The following is an 18,518-nucleotide window of genomic DNA, read 5'->3' on the forward strand; positions in this document are numbered from 1 at the left end:
CGATTTAAAGATAATTACTTCTGTCAACTGAAGTCATGTCCCCTCCCCTTCTTCCGCATCCCTGTGGCAGGTACATGTTCCATGTGCGCACAGAACACCCACCCCCTCCGAAGAACTGATTAAGTTACTTAAACAGTCTGCTGTTCAGAATGAACCTCTTTGAAATAAAGAGGAGTTTGGCAGGTCTGAGAGATTCTATTGATTTGTTTCTCCACAGAGAGCTGATTGCAAACTTCTTGAATGTAAGGCTATAACAGTTCAGCACTGTGTGGATCAATTTTATCAATCCATTTACAATTTAAAAATCTCTAAATTAGGTCATTATGAAGTCTCCTTTCCTCCAGTGAGAATAGGTTCAACTTTCTTAATCTTTTCTTATAAAATAACTTAAGGAGACTTGCTATCATGCCAGACTATTATATCTATGGTGAACAGTGATGTAAACTGCTCTTTATAGTGTTTCTTTAAATCTCCTCCTTCTGTATATTCCTCTAGCAATATTTCTAACTGCTTTCTTCATTGTAGCTGACAATCTGATGACTTTTAATACAACATATTCCTCCAATTTCTTTCAAATCTATTTTTTGACAGTTTATTACCCTGCCTTACTATTTATCTCATATCTTGTGGCTCTTTACTCCCGAATTTACTAATATTTGAATCTGCAGTGAACTCCATTTGCACTCTATTAGTCAGGTACTTAAATGATTCCAGTCATTCTGAATCAGATTACATTTTACATTGTCCTTTATTAGTTAATGAGTCTTCCAGTTCAGTATCATCAACAAACCTTGCCTGTGATATTATCTGTTGGAGCTTTTCTGTCTTCCGCCTTTTCTTAGGGGATATAGGATGCAAATTGCTTACACTAAATGTCTTGTCAGGCTTAAGAGCCTCTTCTGTTTTCAGAAGCATTCTCCAGAAAAAACTGGGAACTCTGTGGAGCAATTTTATCTGTTCCCCATCTCTCTTCTGCCAGAAATGTAGTGTACAATGTAAAACATCCTGGCATGTTACTGACTCTAGTGTGTCCTGGAAATAAGCAAACTGAATTTTGGTAGAATGAGTCCAGGTGAGATATTACAAGAAACACAGTATTCTCTTATATATGGAGAGAAAGTAGCAGCCCCATGATGAAGAGACAGAGGAGGTTTCACTTGATCTTATTCTTTTTTTTTTTATTATTTTTCCCCTCTGGTGATACACATTGTTCTTATCCTCAGCGTTGCTGTCTTGATCTAAAATTTAAAACTAAGATTATAAAAGAGCAGAAAAAGATTTGCACAGCATATTGCTTAATTCATTTACATGAATTTCAATTTCCAGCCAAGTATCAGACGTATGGAAATTAAAAGGTAATATGATACCTATTCTATACCACCAATACAGAGTTTAACAATGGCTCTTTAAATGCAGCTGTGATTGAACCAGTTTGGCCTGGTCAATGTGAATGGATATATATGTGTGTTATTAACCAGGTTAAAAAAAAATCTTCCCTATCTTAGGTGTCTATTTGAGCAAAATCATGGTATGGTCCTAGACCGAGAGTTTGAATTCAGTTCACTCACAAACAAGTTTAAAAACTAATGTTAAACTCAATAGATTTTTTAGTGTAGTTGGGAGATTTACTGAATATCTGAGACTATAGAATATCTTGTTAAAGCATAAATTATTTCTCCCTCCCTCCCTCACCCACCCCCCGTAATCTGCTGAGAAAAGAAAAGAACAGAAATTCTTTTGTGAGATTTTAATAAAATTAGTATGACTTTTTCTATAACATTCCCTGACCAGGAAAATTTAAAATACTGTAGGTGAGCTTTTGTACTGTGCTTCTATGGGCCACAATACTGCACAGAATGTCTACAGTGCTGTATGGTGTAGTCCTGCTCCCTCCGTTGGCATAAACCTTATGCCAGGACTTGCAAGGGGGTCCCTTCTGCTATGCCTGTGACTTGGGATCCTCCCTTAGAGCTGGCACAATGACTTTTAGATCCCCTCTACACTACTTAGTACTAATACATGTAGAAATATGTATAAAATTATATTATATATTTTAGGTTAATAGCTAAAACATTAAAAATAGTGAGAGGAAAATCCCACAAATAGTATTTTTTTTTAAATTCTTATAACAGAGTGCTGAATTATTAGTTGCTTAGTGAGTTAATACAGGAAGTAAATTTGCTGTTTTTAAATGTAATTTTAGTTGACTATGTTACTGCAATACTTACAAAGTCTGTGTTAAGCATTTTCCAAATAACAATGTCAACAGGATACTACAACATGCCAAAGAGAGACAGAGACACCTCTCATCTAGTAAGTCTAGAAAATAAAGCAAGTGAAATATGTCTTCCATATCTCCTCACTAAACTAACAAGGCTAACAAGGAAATATAACTGTGACTTATTCAATATCCCTTCCTACCCCTTATAACAGTGTTAGGACAACCTAGATGAGTTAGTATTGAGAAAATGTACCAAAATATCTTAAACATCCATTTTATTCAGGTTGTAACATTTCTCTCTTTCACATTCACTCTATACATATGTATGGATAAGTATAGTGAGATCCAGGTTCAGAAGAAACATAGAGCTAACTGCAAAATGGATAAACAATTCCCAAAACATCTAAAAAATTTCAAAATCATTTTCATTCCACAAGTTTCTAAATGGATCTTTTTTTATTTATTGAATTTTTTTCATGAAAACTATAATAGAGATAGAAAATGTTCAATTTGGAAAAGTTTCAGTTTGAAACAATTTAAATTTTCCTATTTCCCCTGCTTTTTCCCCAGCAAAGAAAGATGGAAGGGAAAATTGGAAAAAAAAATGAAAAACAAATAAAATATAACATGAAAAATGACTTTTTTTGTTTCCAGTTTCAAAAAAATTAGAAAACAAACAACAAAATTCATAAAAATACCCAGTTTTGAAAAAAGCTGGGTGTATTTATTTTTTTTAATTGTCTGAAAACTTTCTAATGGTTTTTGTCTCACCTTATATAGATGTAAATAGGCTTTTAACTAGGGCTGTCAATTAATCGCAGTTAACTCATGCGATTAACTCAAAAAATTTAACTGAGATTAAAAAAAATTAGTCACAATAAATCAAACTGTTAAACAATAGAATACCAATTGAAATGTATTTAATATTTTTGGATGTTTTTCTACATTTTCATATATATTGATTTCTATTACAACACAGAATACAAAGTATACAGTGCTCACTTTATATCATTTATTACAAATATTTGCCCTGTACAAATGATAAAATAAATAGTATTTTTCAATTCACCTCATACAGTGCAATCTCTTTATTCTGAAAGTATAACTTACAAATGTAGATTTTTTTTGTTACATAACTGCACTCAAAAACAAAACAATGTACAACTTTAGAGCCTACAAGTCTACTGAGTCCTACTTCTTGTTCAACCAATTGCTAAGACAAACAAGTTTGTTTACATTTATGGGAGATACTGCTGACTGCTTATTTACAACATCACCTGAAAGTGAGAACAGGTGTTCGCATGGCACTTTTGTAGCCAGCGTTGCAAGGTATTTACATGCCAGATATGCTAAACATTCACCTGCCCCTTCATGCTTTGGCCATCATTCCAGAAGACATGCTTCCATGCTAACGATGCTTGTTAAAAAAATAATGCGCTAATTAAATTTGTGACAACTCTTTGGGGGAGAATTGTATGTCTCGTGTTCTGTTTTACCCATATTCTGCCATATAGTTAATGTTATAGCAGTCTCGGATGATGATCCAGCACATGTTCATTTTAAGAACACTTTCACAGCAGATTTGACAAAATGCAAAGAAGGTACCAATGTGAGATATCTAAGGATAGCTACAGAACTCGATCCAAGGTTTAAGAATCTGAAGTGCCTTCCAAAATCTGAATGGGATGAGGGTTGGAGAATGCTTTCAGATGTCTTAAAAGAGCAACACTCAGATGCGGAAACTACAGAGCCCAAACCACCAAAAAAATATATCAACCTTCCACTTGTTCATCATTCAGATGATGAAAATGAACATGCATTGGTCCACTCTGCTTTGGATTGTTATCGAGCAGAACCCATCATCAGCATGGACACATGCATTCTGGAATGGTGGTTGAAGCATGAAAGGACATATGAATTTTTAGCTCATCTGGCATGTAAATATCTTGTGATGCCGGCTAAAACGGTGCAATGTGAATGCCTGGTCTCATTTTCAGGTGACATTGTAAACAAGACATGGGCAGCATTATCTCCTGCAAATTGTAACCAAACTTGTTTTTCTGAGCGATTGGCTGAAGTAGGACTGAGCAGGCTTGTAGGTTCTAAAGTTTTACATTGTTTTATTTTTTAATGTTATTTTTGTACATAATTATCCATTTGTAAGAGATTGCACTACAATACTTGTATTAGGTGAATTGAATACTATTTCTTTTGTTTTTTACAGTGCAAATATTTGTAATAAAAATAAATATAAAGTGAGCAGTGTACGCTTTGTATTCTGTGTTGTAATTGAAATCAATAAATTTGAACATGTAGAAAACATCCAAAAATATTTAAATAAATGGTATTCTATTAACTGTATTAATCACAATAATTTTTTTTAATCGCACAATTAATTGCAATTTTTTTTAATCGCTTGACAGCCCTACTTTTAACTACCACTGGTAATCTAAGCATCCAGTAGCAGCTTTCGGTGCAATAAGACCTCTTCAAACCTGTGTCACAATTGACAGTGGCACTTCCTCAAACAAGGATGCTGACAATTCTTGCCACCTCTCCTGGCTTCATTCCTAGCCTACCAATATTATTTCAGTTTCTGGCTATCCCTCACCTAAATCTAGGTTTCCAGCATGCACTGGGTAATCCTATCCCACTGTATTGGCCAAGTCAGATTAAATGGAAGCATAAAGTTAGGTATCAACTGCATACCAAAAACAGCACATCCCAAATGTCTTTTTAACCATCACCCTAAATGGCCCCATTGCTCATGAGCATAGAATTCCATTATACTGAGCTCAAGAGCTGCCTTGGGGATAGATGTGCAACTACCTATAATTGCCCTCTAGGTCCTATCATATTAAAAATAATTGAGTCGTTTCAAAGAACCTCCATCCATCCCTGCTAGGGACACTACAGTCAATGGTATCATATGCTGGTGACATATCTTAAAGAATCAGCATGGGTACCGTGCCCTTATCTATTCTTAGAAGGAGATCTAGCAATACAATATCATATACAATACTATACTGTTATTTTTAAATAACTGTGTAAATACACACAGTAATTTTAAAAAGTTAAGTAATTAAACATTTTAACCTTAATTAAATTCTCATGTACATATTTATTTTATGTATTAAGTTTTATTAAAAAAACACCTGGCGCTCAGCCAGTCACCTACCAACACTCCTTTCTGCTCCTTTATTGTCTAGGCAGCATACCCTCAGTCTTCTTCAAAATCCAGTCAAAAGGTGCCTTTTGCAGAATGCCCAGAAGGTCACCAAATGTCGGCTATTCCTGACTGTGGGGTGAAAGGGGAATGCAAGTTCCAGAGTCTCAGAGCCCTCACAGAGAAACCCCCGCCGCCCACTCCCACTCTTTTATAATGAGAGGGATCTGTGCCAAGTGCCCTGGCTAACAGCAGATGTGGCAGGAGACATGAAGAGAGAGGCAACGATTTCAATGAGAGTTAGGCACCTAACCTGCTTAGGACCTTTTGAAAACCCCACTCAGCACTAGCTACATCTTCACACACCTGACTACTTTTGAAAATTTGGTTGTGTCATTTCAAAAATTGGACATCGGCGCCTAAATCATTTAGGCACTTTAGAAAATTTTACCTTATTTTTCAGAAAAATGGTTTGGGAGCCACAAAAATGTTGGGTTCTAATTCTGGCTGAATTTAAGAAAAAAGTCTCTTGAACCCCTTTTGGCACAGTCAATATGCTTTTTAAACTGAGGCTTTTTATTTGCTTTTTTTAAAAAGTGTTTTCCTTAAAATCAAAAGTTGCATCTGCACTTTGCTTTTGTGTGTACGTTAATCAAATTTAAAAAATGAAGAATAATTTGGAGTATCATGATGCAAACATATGTTCAAAAAGGTTGTGGCTGAGGGCATTGCATAATGATATATATTGGTGGTAGAATTTCTTGGGAGTCTTCTATCTTTTTTTATTTCACTGTGTTCACAGGTTTATGCAATTTACTTTGAAAATATGGCTGCTGAAAGAAATTGAATGATGCCAGCATCCCAGTTAAAATAGTTAAAACACTTGATTATTTTTACAATTATGTATGCTCAGTTTATGTACATGCATTGGCTACATTAACTATTTTTGACCATAAGGTGTTGTTGAGACATCTGTACATCTCAGCTGAGGTGGACGGAGGGAGTCATTTCTGAATAACACAGCTCATTTTATTGGAGAGGATCCCACGGGGTATATTTGGGCAATTCTTATTCTTCACAGAATCTCTCTTATGTGAGTTCCTACATTGTTGCATCTTGCTACCGCTTCTGTTCAACATGTATGTGAAGGTCTTAAGGAGACGTGCTGGAAGGCAACCTGGGCTGTGATGTCTTCAGTATACTGATGATACTTAGTTCTATGCCATCATTATTGCTGCTGCTGCTAGTGCTTAAATGAAACTGACTTGAATAAGGGACAGCTGGCTGAGGCTTAAACCAGACAAGGAGGAAGTATGATGATAGGTTGGGAGGAAATCATCTGGATGACTTGGTGAAGGTTTTATCTAGACTCCTGATTGAGGACGTATGGCTACCATTTGTAATGAAGTTTCATAATTTAGGAGTCTTATAAATGTCTCTGCTGATCCTAGATGCACAGGTAGCATCTATGGCTATGAGATGATCATAAGCATGTGGCAAAAGAAAAGCGACCATTTCTTTCTGATATGGCCTTTACTGCATCAACAAAGGCATAAATAACTGCAAGACTAGACTAGTGTAATCTGCTCTATGTGGGTCTACACATGAGATCACCCAGAAACTGAAGCTAGTGGAGAATGCAGCGCCTCACTTATATTATGGGCAGCTCATAAGAGATACTAGGAGCTAGTAACTAGATCGTTACTACTTGATCTAAAGTTAGCTAGTACAGTAACTCCTCACTTAACGTCCTCCCGCTTAACATTGTTTCAAAGTTACGTCGCTGCTCCGTTAGGGAACATACTTGTTTAAAGTTGTGCAATGCTCCCTTATAATGTTGTTTGGCTGACTTTACAAGGGAGCATTGCACAAGTTCCTCTTCTCTGCCTCCTCCCCCTCCCTTTCTCCCTCCCTCCTTCCCTCCCAGCGCTTTCCCCACCGCCAAACAGCTGTGCTTAGGTGCTTAGGACTTTCTGGGAGGGAGGGAGGGAGGGAGAGAAGGAAGGAGAGATTGAGCAAGCGAGCGGGGAAGCTGCTGCTCCCCTCTCCCCTTGGCAGGCAGGGCCACCTGGAACACAGGGGCTTTAGGGGCTGCAGGGCCCTGGGCTAAGGGGGCTGGGTGGAAAGAAGTGGTGCTTTCCCCTTCAAAGCCGGTCGGATAGAAGCAGCACTTTGAAAGGGAAAGCGCCACTTCTCTCTGGCCACTGACTGCACGGCTGCCCCTGCTCCTCCTGAGTCCTCCAGCCCGTGCTCGCAGGGCCACATTCCAAAAGAGGCTTTAGAACTGCAGGCCAGGGCCCCGAGGCCTCCTTAGCCCAGGGCCCTGCAGCCCCTAAAGCCCCTGTGTTCCGGGTGGCCCTGCCTACCGGGGCGGGGGGCAGCTCCCAGAATTGCAGCCATGGGGGCAGTGCTGCGCTGTGCAGAGCCACTTGCACCCCCCCCTGCACCAAACAGGAGCTGCCCCAGGTAAATGCTCTGCACCTCCTGCCTGCCCCAGCCCTGCCTGCCCTCCCACACTTCCACCCTAACTTCCTCCCAGACCTCGCACCCCCACCCTGAGCGCCAGGGATAAGCCAGGGGTACCTCCCCACCACAGTACTGTACAGTATATAATGCCTTTTGTCTGCCCCCCCAAAATTTCCTTGGAACCTAATCCACCGCATTTACATTAAATCTTATGGGAAAACTGGATTTGTTTAACATCGTTTCACTTAAAGTTGCATTTTTCAAAGTTAGGTGAGGAGTTACTGTAGTAAAAAAGGGACTAGTAACTATGTGGACTATGGCAAACAGAACAGCAATTGTGATTCTATTGAGAAGAGGGCAGAAGAACACAAACACATTAACTATTTTCCTAAAATATTGTATGAATTCCTCCATTTTATTGCGTCAGTACAGAACCAAGAAATTCTCCCTCATGTTAACTAAAATGTTAGGAAAAAGGATATAATGTGTATGATCAGATCCTAACCCAGTGCAAATGGACACAACTCCACAGAAATCAGTAGAGCTACATTCCTTTGTACTTACTGAGTTTTGACCCAGATATGTTAAAGAATGAGGTACAAAGTAGAAATTTTAACCAGACTTGTAACATATTCCTGATTTTTTCCTGCTACTATCTGATTTTGTTGATGATGGTGACAGGACTTTACTAGTTTGATTATATAGGACAATGTGCTACTGGGATTTGTTTACATAAAACTAGATAAACCCCTATAATATCTTTCCATAATATACTTTCACAAATACAACATTCCCCTTCCTCATTCCTGCTGAACATATATCAATGATGAAAAATGCATTTCTCTTTCATAAAGGGAAAGGGAATTTGAACTGACAAGATGTTTCTAAGCAAATAATAGGTTGCAGAGTTTTACTCAAGACCATTAATTGAAATTATGGAGAACTTTATGTGCAAGATGGCACTTATTAGAAACAAAAGCACAATTATGAGGATTTTTTTTCTGTGCACTGACATATCTAATGCACTCTGCCTAAAAAAATGAGCAATAAGTAGAAATATATTTTATAAATGTTGGTGTTTAGAATAAGGAGCTCAGTGTTGTTTCAAATGAAAAATCAGTAAATCCCTAATGCTAGAGACTCACACATGCTTAACTTTAAGCATATGAGTAGTTCCACTGAGAACTTCTGCTTACACCTTGACTTATCTAGTGATATGTTATGCACCTTAGCCCTTCCTTGCAATGTCCCATGTGAGAATTATTACCTACTTAAAGTTAAACATATGCTTAAATCTTTGCAGATCAGAGCCTATCTTTCTAAAGGTGGGGTTATGGCATACAACTTTTTTTAAAATTCCTCTCTATTTTCAATTTGTGGATTTTCAGAGTTCCAGCTCCCTTTTGCTCCTTTTGTAAATTTTCCCTACCCTGCCACCCCAATAAAAGGAGAGACTCAAAAATTCAAACGTGGAAAATCAATAATTTCTGGTTTCAAAAGCTGAAATAAAATCATTTTACAACTAAACAAAAACATTTGCATTTTTTCACATTAAAACTTCCCATGGAAAACTGAAATTTTAAATGAAGCTATATTAGTTTAACATTTCTTGTGGGAATTTTTTTATAGATATATTTTAACCATCTCTAGTAGATACATATGGACTGGAGGGAGTGATGATAGGTGTTCTATTTCTTTAACTCTGGCTGGAAGCCAGGCAAGAGGAATCTATGGAAGACACTCAGCAAGGAACAGAGACAATGTGTATAGCTTTAAGGATATTATTTTCCTTATTGTAATAAGGCTCCAGTGTTAGAAGAAAGCATCTCTTTTCATGAATCGTCACCACTGACACATTACAGAGTTCTACAGCCAGGAAAGACGACAAGGAAGATATTTTTTACTGGGGAGGGGGATTTTTGTTGTACAGCTGATTGTGTTATATCGGAAGGAAGTATCATCATGCTTATGGATATTAGCAATTAATGGACCTGGTTCTGTGGTCAAGTAGGCACTTTAATGGGTGGCAATGGTAGATTTCCAGATTAAAGCATTTAATTTATTTGTGTGAACAAGGACTATATTAACTCATCCCAATGTTTCCACTAGTACAAAATGTAATGGTGGGGAGAGAAAGGAAACATCTGCTGTACGTAGAAGCAGCTTGTGAGCTAATTTCCATCACTGAAGCCAAGCCTGCAGTTAATCAGCTCTGCCCTCACCAACAGATGTCACTGCAGCCAAAAGGAATTCATTGGTGAGGTTATGGGGCTCAAGAAGCTACAAACCCTCCTGAAAATCCAAATGTGAAAGAACTTATCTTTTATAGCATATGGTCAGATCTCAGTTCCTCTACCACAAGCTGGGAATTGCTTCAAAGTTTTAGCAGCAGGCAGATTTGTAAAAATAACACACACAAAAAGTTCCAACTTGAAGCAATGTGAAACAACTGAAATACATCAAAGCGTAAGGCAATACTCTGCTTTTAATTTTGTGAATGATTGAACTCTGAAAACAAAATCTGTTCATTCATTATGTGTTGTTTCCCCAAGGCATAATGTAGAAAAATAGACATTCCCATTCATTTGACCCTGTGGGAATACAAAGGATAAGGAAAGTGTAGGTTTAATAGTAATATGTTGGGTTTGAAGGTTACAAATATATGTATATAACTGGGCATAAAAATTGAGCAGGGAGCATGATAAAGCTGTAAAGTCAAGCCCCTGAAAGTTAGGAAATGCCAGAATTAAGGTTACTTGTGCAATCATAATTTGCCCCTGTTGTGGATATGTGTTACGACACAGTCTTTAATTACATGATCACATGCTATATTTTTCTCGAAAGCAACCCTGCATCATTCAGTTTTTTGTGTAATATCCTAGATTTTTAAAAAAGCAAACAAAAAAGAAAAATTCTATCACATAAACACACCTTAACTCCTACATGATTAATTAGTAAGGTTTGAATATAGAGCCAAACACAAAGCTCTGCTATTTGAGCTAACAGAGCAATTGTTAGCAATGGTAGGTTGCCATCCAGTCACTGGAGGAAGATGAGGCACATACTTTGCCAGTGGATTTCACAGCTAGTTGCTGATAGTAAAGGGATGGTGAAACTCAGAAATTTGGGATTTCACTCCAGGTTCTGTGGGTAGTATTCTCTAATGTTTACAGATCATTCTGTCACTGGACCCGTTGGCTCCTTGTCCCACTCCCACATTGCCCCAGATCCCTTTATACCAGTCCTCATCTCTTACTCCCACTCTCAATTCCTTGTCCTTGTCTCCCTCCTACACCAAAACCCTTTTCCAGTCCTCGCCCTTTACCGCTCTCCCAGGCCCTGCTCCTAATCCCTCTGCATTTCAGACAGGCTGTTTTTGCCTTCTCTTCTCCATTGCCTTGGCACCAGCAGAAGGATCAGTGAGAATAGTCTTTCTCCACTCAGTTCCTCAGCCCAGCACCACAGCAGCCCCTGGCCTCTAGGAGAAACCTTTTCAGGGAAAGTCCTCTTCAGCCCCTGGCTGGAGCATCCTCAGTGCAAATGGTGTCTTTGGAAAAAAATATCTGCCAAACTCTAACAAGTCTCTATTGAGCATGTGTGAACTGAGGTTTACAGAAGCTCATAATCTGGCTAAATTTGGGTGGATTTCCACAGGGAAAGGGGGAGGGGGGGAAAAAGAGAGAGAGATCCCAGTCACCAAGGAACCTTACCCCTAGCACAGTTCAAGTCCTTGATGCACAGGATGGAAGCACTACAATGAAATTTTTGTATACATTTTTCAACATGGGCAAAGCAACATATTTTTCCTATAGTCTGCTTCTGAGAAATGCCAGAACTCTTTTGTCTTAAACTGTCAAAAATAAATAAATGAATAAAAGTATCGGCCTGTAACCGACATTCAGTAAAGTCTGGCAAAGCCGTAAGGATCTGAAAACAAGGTTTTACAATAGAAAGTATTGGCAACCTTATCTACAGACTTGCTACATGCATCACCTCTAATATACGTAGCCAAGATTTAAAAAATGGGAACCTACAATTAGATTCCTAAATATGTGCCTGATTTTCAAAAGTACTGAATGCTAGGAGATCGTTTTGGCTTCAGTGGGAACCCCTGGGCTCTCAGCACATCTAAAAATCTGGTAACTTAGGCCCTGATCCTACAGCTATATACATAAGTAGTTCCATTGATTTTAAAGGGACTACTCATGTACATAGTGTTAAGCTTGCTGGACTAGGGTCTGATTTAAGAGCCTAATTTAGGCACCCATTCTTGAAAAATCTTTCTCTCTCTCTCTCACACTCACACACACACACTTAATTTGCATACACACGTCTGTGTTTCATGAACACTTTATATAATGATGACTTTATACGGGATACAATAAAAGATGATTTTTCTTACTGAACATCTGCTTTTGTCTTATGATGGGACAAAATAATTACATGGAAAAAAATCAAATTTACATCTCTATGTATTTCCCAGGTCTGAAGCCTGTGAGATGCTCTAGGGCCTGAACAGGAAGCTGGAGAATTGTTTTTTCCTATGGTTTTATATTTCTGCAGTGTATGTTTTTTCTTTTCCATCTCTTCACAACCATGACCACCCCTCCCATGTATGTTTCCTTCTCAGCTGCCAAGCAAGAACCAGTTCTGATGTCAGACAGCTCCTCTCAGTGCTTAGGCTCTGCTTTCTGACTTTTTTCTCCAAGATTTAAGAGGAGGTGGGGGTGAATTATCAGGATTCCAGCCAAAGCTCAGGAACATATACATTCACAGGTACTTTTTAACTTTTAATTATTTCCTATCACAAGACATAAATCAGCAGTTTAGTAAGAAAATCATCTTGCTATTGTATCCCACATCCCACATAGTCATTTAAATAAAGGTCTATGCTCTTTCCCAAAGTATGCCAGTTTTCTTCATTTAAACAATGCTTGTTAAGTGATAGCTGGAAATTAGTGATACATTTCTCTTGCAGTTTTCCAAAGACCTCAAAAGGAGGTACATCAAAAATTTCAGACACTTTGACATATCTATTTATATATTTTAAAACAGCCAGTGGAGCTTCAAATAAAAATCTTTGTTCTCCCGTGGAAGTGGGAAAAAAAGATGCCATTCATATCAATATATTTGGTTGTCTATTTAACAAAGAAAATCAGGCTGTAGTTGTAAAGACTACAATTTTCAAAAACTTATGTTGTTGAATTTTGCAGCTTAGGTGGCTACAGCATTTTTGTTGGTGGTGGTTGGTTGGTTGTTTTTTGCCCATATGGGTGTTCAAGGCATTTTCAGTGCAGTTATGGCATTCCTTTAAAACAGGGATAAGAGGTTAGGTGCTCTTAATGGGATTTCAATACTGCCCAGTGATCCCACCAAATGCAACAAGGTCCATCTCTGATAGCCATGCATAAGGAGGTGCAAGCAGACACTTCTATAGCCATCACAGCCTCCCACCCTTCTTCAAATCTTGCCCAAGAATATACAACCATATCGAACTACAGATCAGTGACATTAGGGAAGGAAATTCCACATTTCAGGAAGAATTAGGTTCTGTAGATTATAAATAAAGTGGCAACTGTTTGGAGATGCTCAAGTTTTGAAATATTAGAAGGCAAATGGATTAGTGGACAGAGTGCAGGTGAGATGGTCAAAAGTATAAGAAAAATGCAGTTTATCATACGGATATCACTGAGACCCAATCCTACAAAGGCTTATGCACAAACTTAACTTTCAGTAATCTCCCTGAAATCCAGTAGTCACATTAAAGTGAAGTTTTTATGAGATTGGGAGCTAAAACTGTATTTTTTCATGGAAAAATGTGCCCTTTTTCATAGAGCAAAAAGGCAACTCGCGAGGGCCAGGGTTACATTTCCCACATATACATTTTAGACCCTGATTCAGCAGAGTATTTAAGCAAATACCTTAGTCCCACTGACTTTAATAGAATTGAACACATTTCAAGTTAAGCACATATTTAAGTTCTTTGCTGAATCTGTGTCTATGTGGCCATTATCATTAAAGAATGCTTTTTGAATGCTAGAAATGTTTCAGTACATCCCTACAGAAAAAGGCAAACAATTTCATCAGTGTTTTTTGTTTGGTTGGTTGGTTGGGTTTTTTTGTTTTGTTTTGTTTTTCTCTGGGGGACTCTGGAATGTGAAAGGGATGGGTCCCCTTTCTCTTAGGTTCTTTACTTGTTTTTGGCTGCACCAATTCTGAATGGTTTAGTCCTCATCATGCAGCTAAAAAAAAAGCAGGCAGCTGCACACATCAGACTACAGAGATGTGCAGGAAAAGAAAACACAATAATTTAAGAGAAAGAGGGCCAGGGGTTCCCTTCCCCCCAGGAAGATGGTACAAGTTATTTGTTTGTTTTTGGAAAGTTATGTCTCCTTTCTCCTAAGCTTCTATTTCCTTCTCTTTCTGTCTACCAGTGGGCTGGAAACTCAGTATGAGAGAGCATGAAACCCAGCCAGCAGGTAGCAGACAAGGCATCCTCCATAGCTGTTTCCTGCACTGAGATCACTTGCTCAATGGCATCCACCTCTCAGGCTTTTCCCTGCATGTGTACAGTAAGCTAGAAATATGATAGAAATTTTGAATTTCACATCTTTTACGGCATATAGTCAATTTAAAATTTCCTCTGCAATCCATGATGACTGTGAAAATAATACAGCCTTAGACATCATCACAACTTGTGTATATATACACAAGATCAGAATTTGGATCCAAATTTTGTGTGGGATACATAAATGTATGTAAATAGAGAACTCTAAACTGATTGGAAAGTTCAGTTACTTCTCTCTGAACATCTGCTTTCCCATAATCTAGGCAGACTTCCTCCCATTTGTGTACTAGGCAGTGATTATATGACAGACTGATTCAGCTACCATCACACTATATATGCGTAAAACATGGTTACATTTTCTTGATTGAAAGCTTCAGTCCATCTGCCTATTTCTTACTAAAGTTTATTTTATAGCATTTCTGTTTCCTTCTAAGAAAAGAACTCAGTTTGGACAGTCTTCGTTTGAGAAACAAGGTCAATTTTTTGACATCCATTACCCTGGACAAAAAGATTAGAGTGATATAAATGTCAGCAAGGGGCCTTTTTTCTTTGTACTAATTCACAGTATCTAGTAATGCCAGCTGGTTGTGTCACTGTTTACACATAAAATATGTGGAGAAGTGTCCCTCAGAAAAAAAAATCAATAGCCATTATCATTGTTATTTACCATCATCATAATCCATCATCTGCTGTTGTTTCACACCACATTTTCCATGCCAAGTGTGGGCGTGCAGTACTATGCTGATGAATAGCTGCAAATTGCCATTCCAGGACTGCTGAGTTTCTGCTAGTTAGTATAGCATAATCCTGAATGGCTCTTCATGGTGGCAAGCATTGCACTGTGCTATTAAGGGGGACCTCAGCTGAGATTTTTCTCAATTTTTACACATTCTTGTTGCACGACACCACAGTAATTAGCCCCTGTATGTAGTAAACAAGAGACTTAAAATCATAGACCAAAATATTGAATAGGGAGAATAACTTCTCAATGTGAAAAAAGTTAACCAGTTGGAATTATTTGGTTGGTTAACTATGTCAACGAACAGTAAGCTCTAAGATATCAAATCAAAAGATAGAGAGAGGGGGCAGGTTGCATGAAAGAATCTTTGAACTAGCTCAAGAAAAAAGAGGAAAATTCAGCCCCACCCATATCTTGAACATAATGCAAAATTGTGCTCCGAAAGATCTGAAGTGCTTGGCTAAGGACATGCATAGGTGGGAGATAGGAGAGGGTCCAACATAGCCTCAGCTAGCTCGCCAGCTTTAGGTTCTGCTCACTTGCAGAGTTAGTTTACTGATATCCCTATTGCTGTTCATTACTCCACCCTATTGCTGGTCATTACTCCACCACTTTAATTCCTTATGCTAGCCAATCCACGGATTGGCATGGAAGCCTTAGAAAAGGTTACTTGACTATCATCTCAGGAAGAGGAAGAACAAAAAGGCCCTTATTCAGGAAATGACTGAAGGATGTTCATAACTTTAAGCAAATGAGTAGCCCTAGTTAAAATCAATGAGATTTCAGTTGGGACTATGCGTGTGCTGAAGTTGACTTCTTTTGGTCTATTTACGTGCTTTAAAGTTACATGCACAGTTAGGCACTTGCTGAACTGGGTCCCAAACCACTTCCAAGAGAAGAAAAGAGGGAACGGTTACTGTTTAGTGTTACCTGAAATTGGGCCAGTTAGTAAGCTTAGGGAGGACTAATGACCCACCAGAGTTTTGCAGAAAGCAGCACTCTTGAGCACATGGCCCCTTCCCCTTTTAAGGACCTGCTCCTCTTGGCCTGTGACTAGAGATGACTTGGCCACATCTGGTTGGTCACACTCCACCACGGGCAGTGTCCATGCAGCGTCCATGCACTGGTGTGTTGTTGCTGCCTAATTAGAGTCCCAGACACCTTGTCTACCTGGGAGCTCTTCCAGCTGTTCAACCAGCCCATTCATCCCACTAGCCTTCCAGGAGGGAGGGGGAGGGAGAAAGCCACTTCACAGGTATTCAGAGAGGGAGAGGAGACAAAAAGGGGGAGGGAGAGTATAACAGACCTTTTGAGCATACAGGTTATACATAGCATACAGATCACTGCTGCTCCTACAACACTTAGAATTAAGAAATGTGATGCCAGCCTCAATTAGACCTCAAGGAAACATCCTTGCATGACTAAGAAAAATTTCATTGCCAAAGCCACAATAATAATAAATAATAATTTTAAAATAACCTTTTATAATTTATTCATAAAATGAGTTATTCTTAATTCAGAATATGACAGTACTTTCCAGAGAGGGGTAGAAAGGAAAATAGTCCTTGGGGCAAGATATAAAAATAATGCCATTGGGATCAGTGTTATCTTAAAATGTCTCCATTTTTATGTATGTTCATATTGCAGCAGAGTTTACATTTTCCTGGTAGATTAATCTGGCTACATTCAGATCTTCAGGGCTGCTTTCTCAATGCTAACTTTAATTAATTCAAAATAATAACAAGGTAATTCGCTGCCCCTGCAGAGGCATAGAATGAAAGGGCCTGAACCATGAATTTATATTTTAGGCATATTATTTTGGGGTTCAGCATTTATCATCAACATTTAAACTCGGTCATAAATTGAGGCCCTAGAAACAGATTAAAGCTGATTAAAGTACTAAAAAACAAAATTCAGCACCTTTATTAATCTATGATAGTAACCTGTTCATAGTAGAATGGATACAGTGTGGCACAAACATTATTTGTTGCCTCCTGCAAAGGTATAAATAAAAGAAACTAGGAACATGGAAACTTCTCCTGCCATATCACTTAAAGAATGACCAGCATAGGATGCAAATTAAATATATTTCCCTTCTTAGAGTTGAAAAGTCGATTCCACCCCCCCTAAGTAATGGCCATGTTTGTGCTGAAAAAAAAAATATTTTGGGCCAAGGAGCTGTGGTTTATAGCAGCATTGGATCTGTCCCTGAATGTTTAAGGTTTACAAAATGAAGATACTATGTAGTAAATTGTTTTTAGCAATTACAGTACATATGAACTGGCAGAATGGATGTATAAGAAAACATCCATCAAGGACCACAAATTTGCTATTTAAAGCCTGAAATGAGAATAGAATAAAACTGTTGTGGTAACAGTAACTTTCACTGTCAAGGTGTCAGAAAGCCTGAAAAAAATCATACAGTGATGCTTATATGTTCAGTTCTACAGATTGATTTAAGGACCTTTATTTTTCTGACTTTGTCTTCTAAATCTATGGGCCAGGGTGAAAGAGTCAGGTAGGACTTGAAGTGAAGAAAACAGGAAAACTATGGGGTGTGTGGGCGAAATAGTATCCCTTATTGAAATGGACTGTTTAATATATTGGGATAGATCCTGAGCTGGTGTAAATCAGTGTAGTTCCATTGACTTCCCTGGATCTACACCTATTTCACCTGAAGGTTTGGCTCTAAATGTGTAATGTTAGAAGAAGACGGAATGGAAGGCAAAAGTTTCTTAAATGTTTACCACTTGTTTAAGCCAATCAAAATTTAGAATGTTTACTTTGCAGCATGCCTTTTACAGATTACACTGGGCATTGCATTTCACATATCTATCTTTCATAACAAAGATTGTGAAAAGAATGGGAAAAGGAACAAAAGGAACATTCTTAAAGGAAAACTGCAGTGATTAGATAGATACCTGAATAAATATTTGCTATATAAGGACACACATTTTTAAAATGGCTCTTAATAATGTCTCCTTTATCAGTTATAAAATCATGTAGGTAGATTGGTTTGGATGTGCACATCTCAAATATTCTATTACATTTATCATTTTTAATTGGATAACTCAACATGTTTTGGTGACAATGTTTTAGGGGAAATTTCAATAAGAAGAGAGAGTGGTGACTTGGCAAACAGAAATTGTGAGGACTTTCCATGCATGGGGGCAGCATGCAAAAAAAAGCCTTGAGATGGGTGTGGAAAGAGAAGAAAAAGGAAATAGGGAGTGACGAGAGTGAGGAGAAATATGAGAGAAGAAAAGGTCTCCTCAGTTAGCCAAAGACTCCAGTAACTCTCTAAGGGCATGACTACACTTGCAGATGTAGAGTGCCGGGAGTTAAACCAGCCCTTGGA

General features: G+C 38.2%; 1 long non-coding RNA gene across 1 annotated transcript in view; it reads right to left on the reverse strand.

The window, feature by feature from the left end:
- Positions 1-751: 751 nt before the first annotated feature.
- The window catches only part of LOC123373166, a 95,388-nt gene continuing 77,621 nt past the window's right edge, over positions 752-18,518 (reverse strand). The window contains exons 5-6 of the long non-coding RNA XR_006580593.1: positions 5,400-5,519; positions 752-1,238 (exon numbers count right to left, since the gene is read on the reverse strand). This is a non-coding gene — a long non-coding RNA (uncharacterized LOC123373166). The remainder of the gene's footprint in view (positions 1,239-5,399; positions 5,520-18,518) is intronic.

Source organism: Mauremys mutica, chromosome 6, assembly GCF_020497125.1.
Source record: "Mauremys mutica isolate MM-2020 ecotype Southern chromosome 6, ASM2049712v1, whole genome shotgun sequence".
Lineage (NCBI taxonomy): Eukaryota > Metazoa > Chordata > Testudines > Geoemydidae > Mauremys > Mauremys mutica.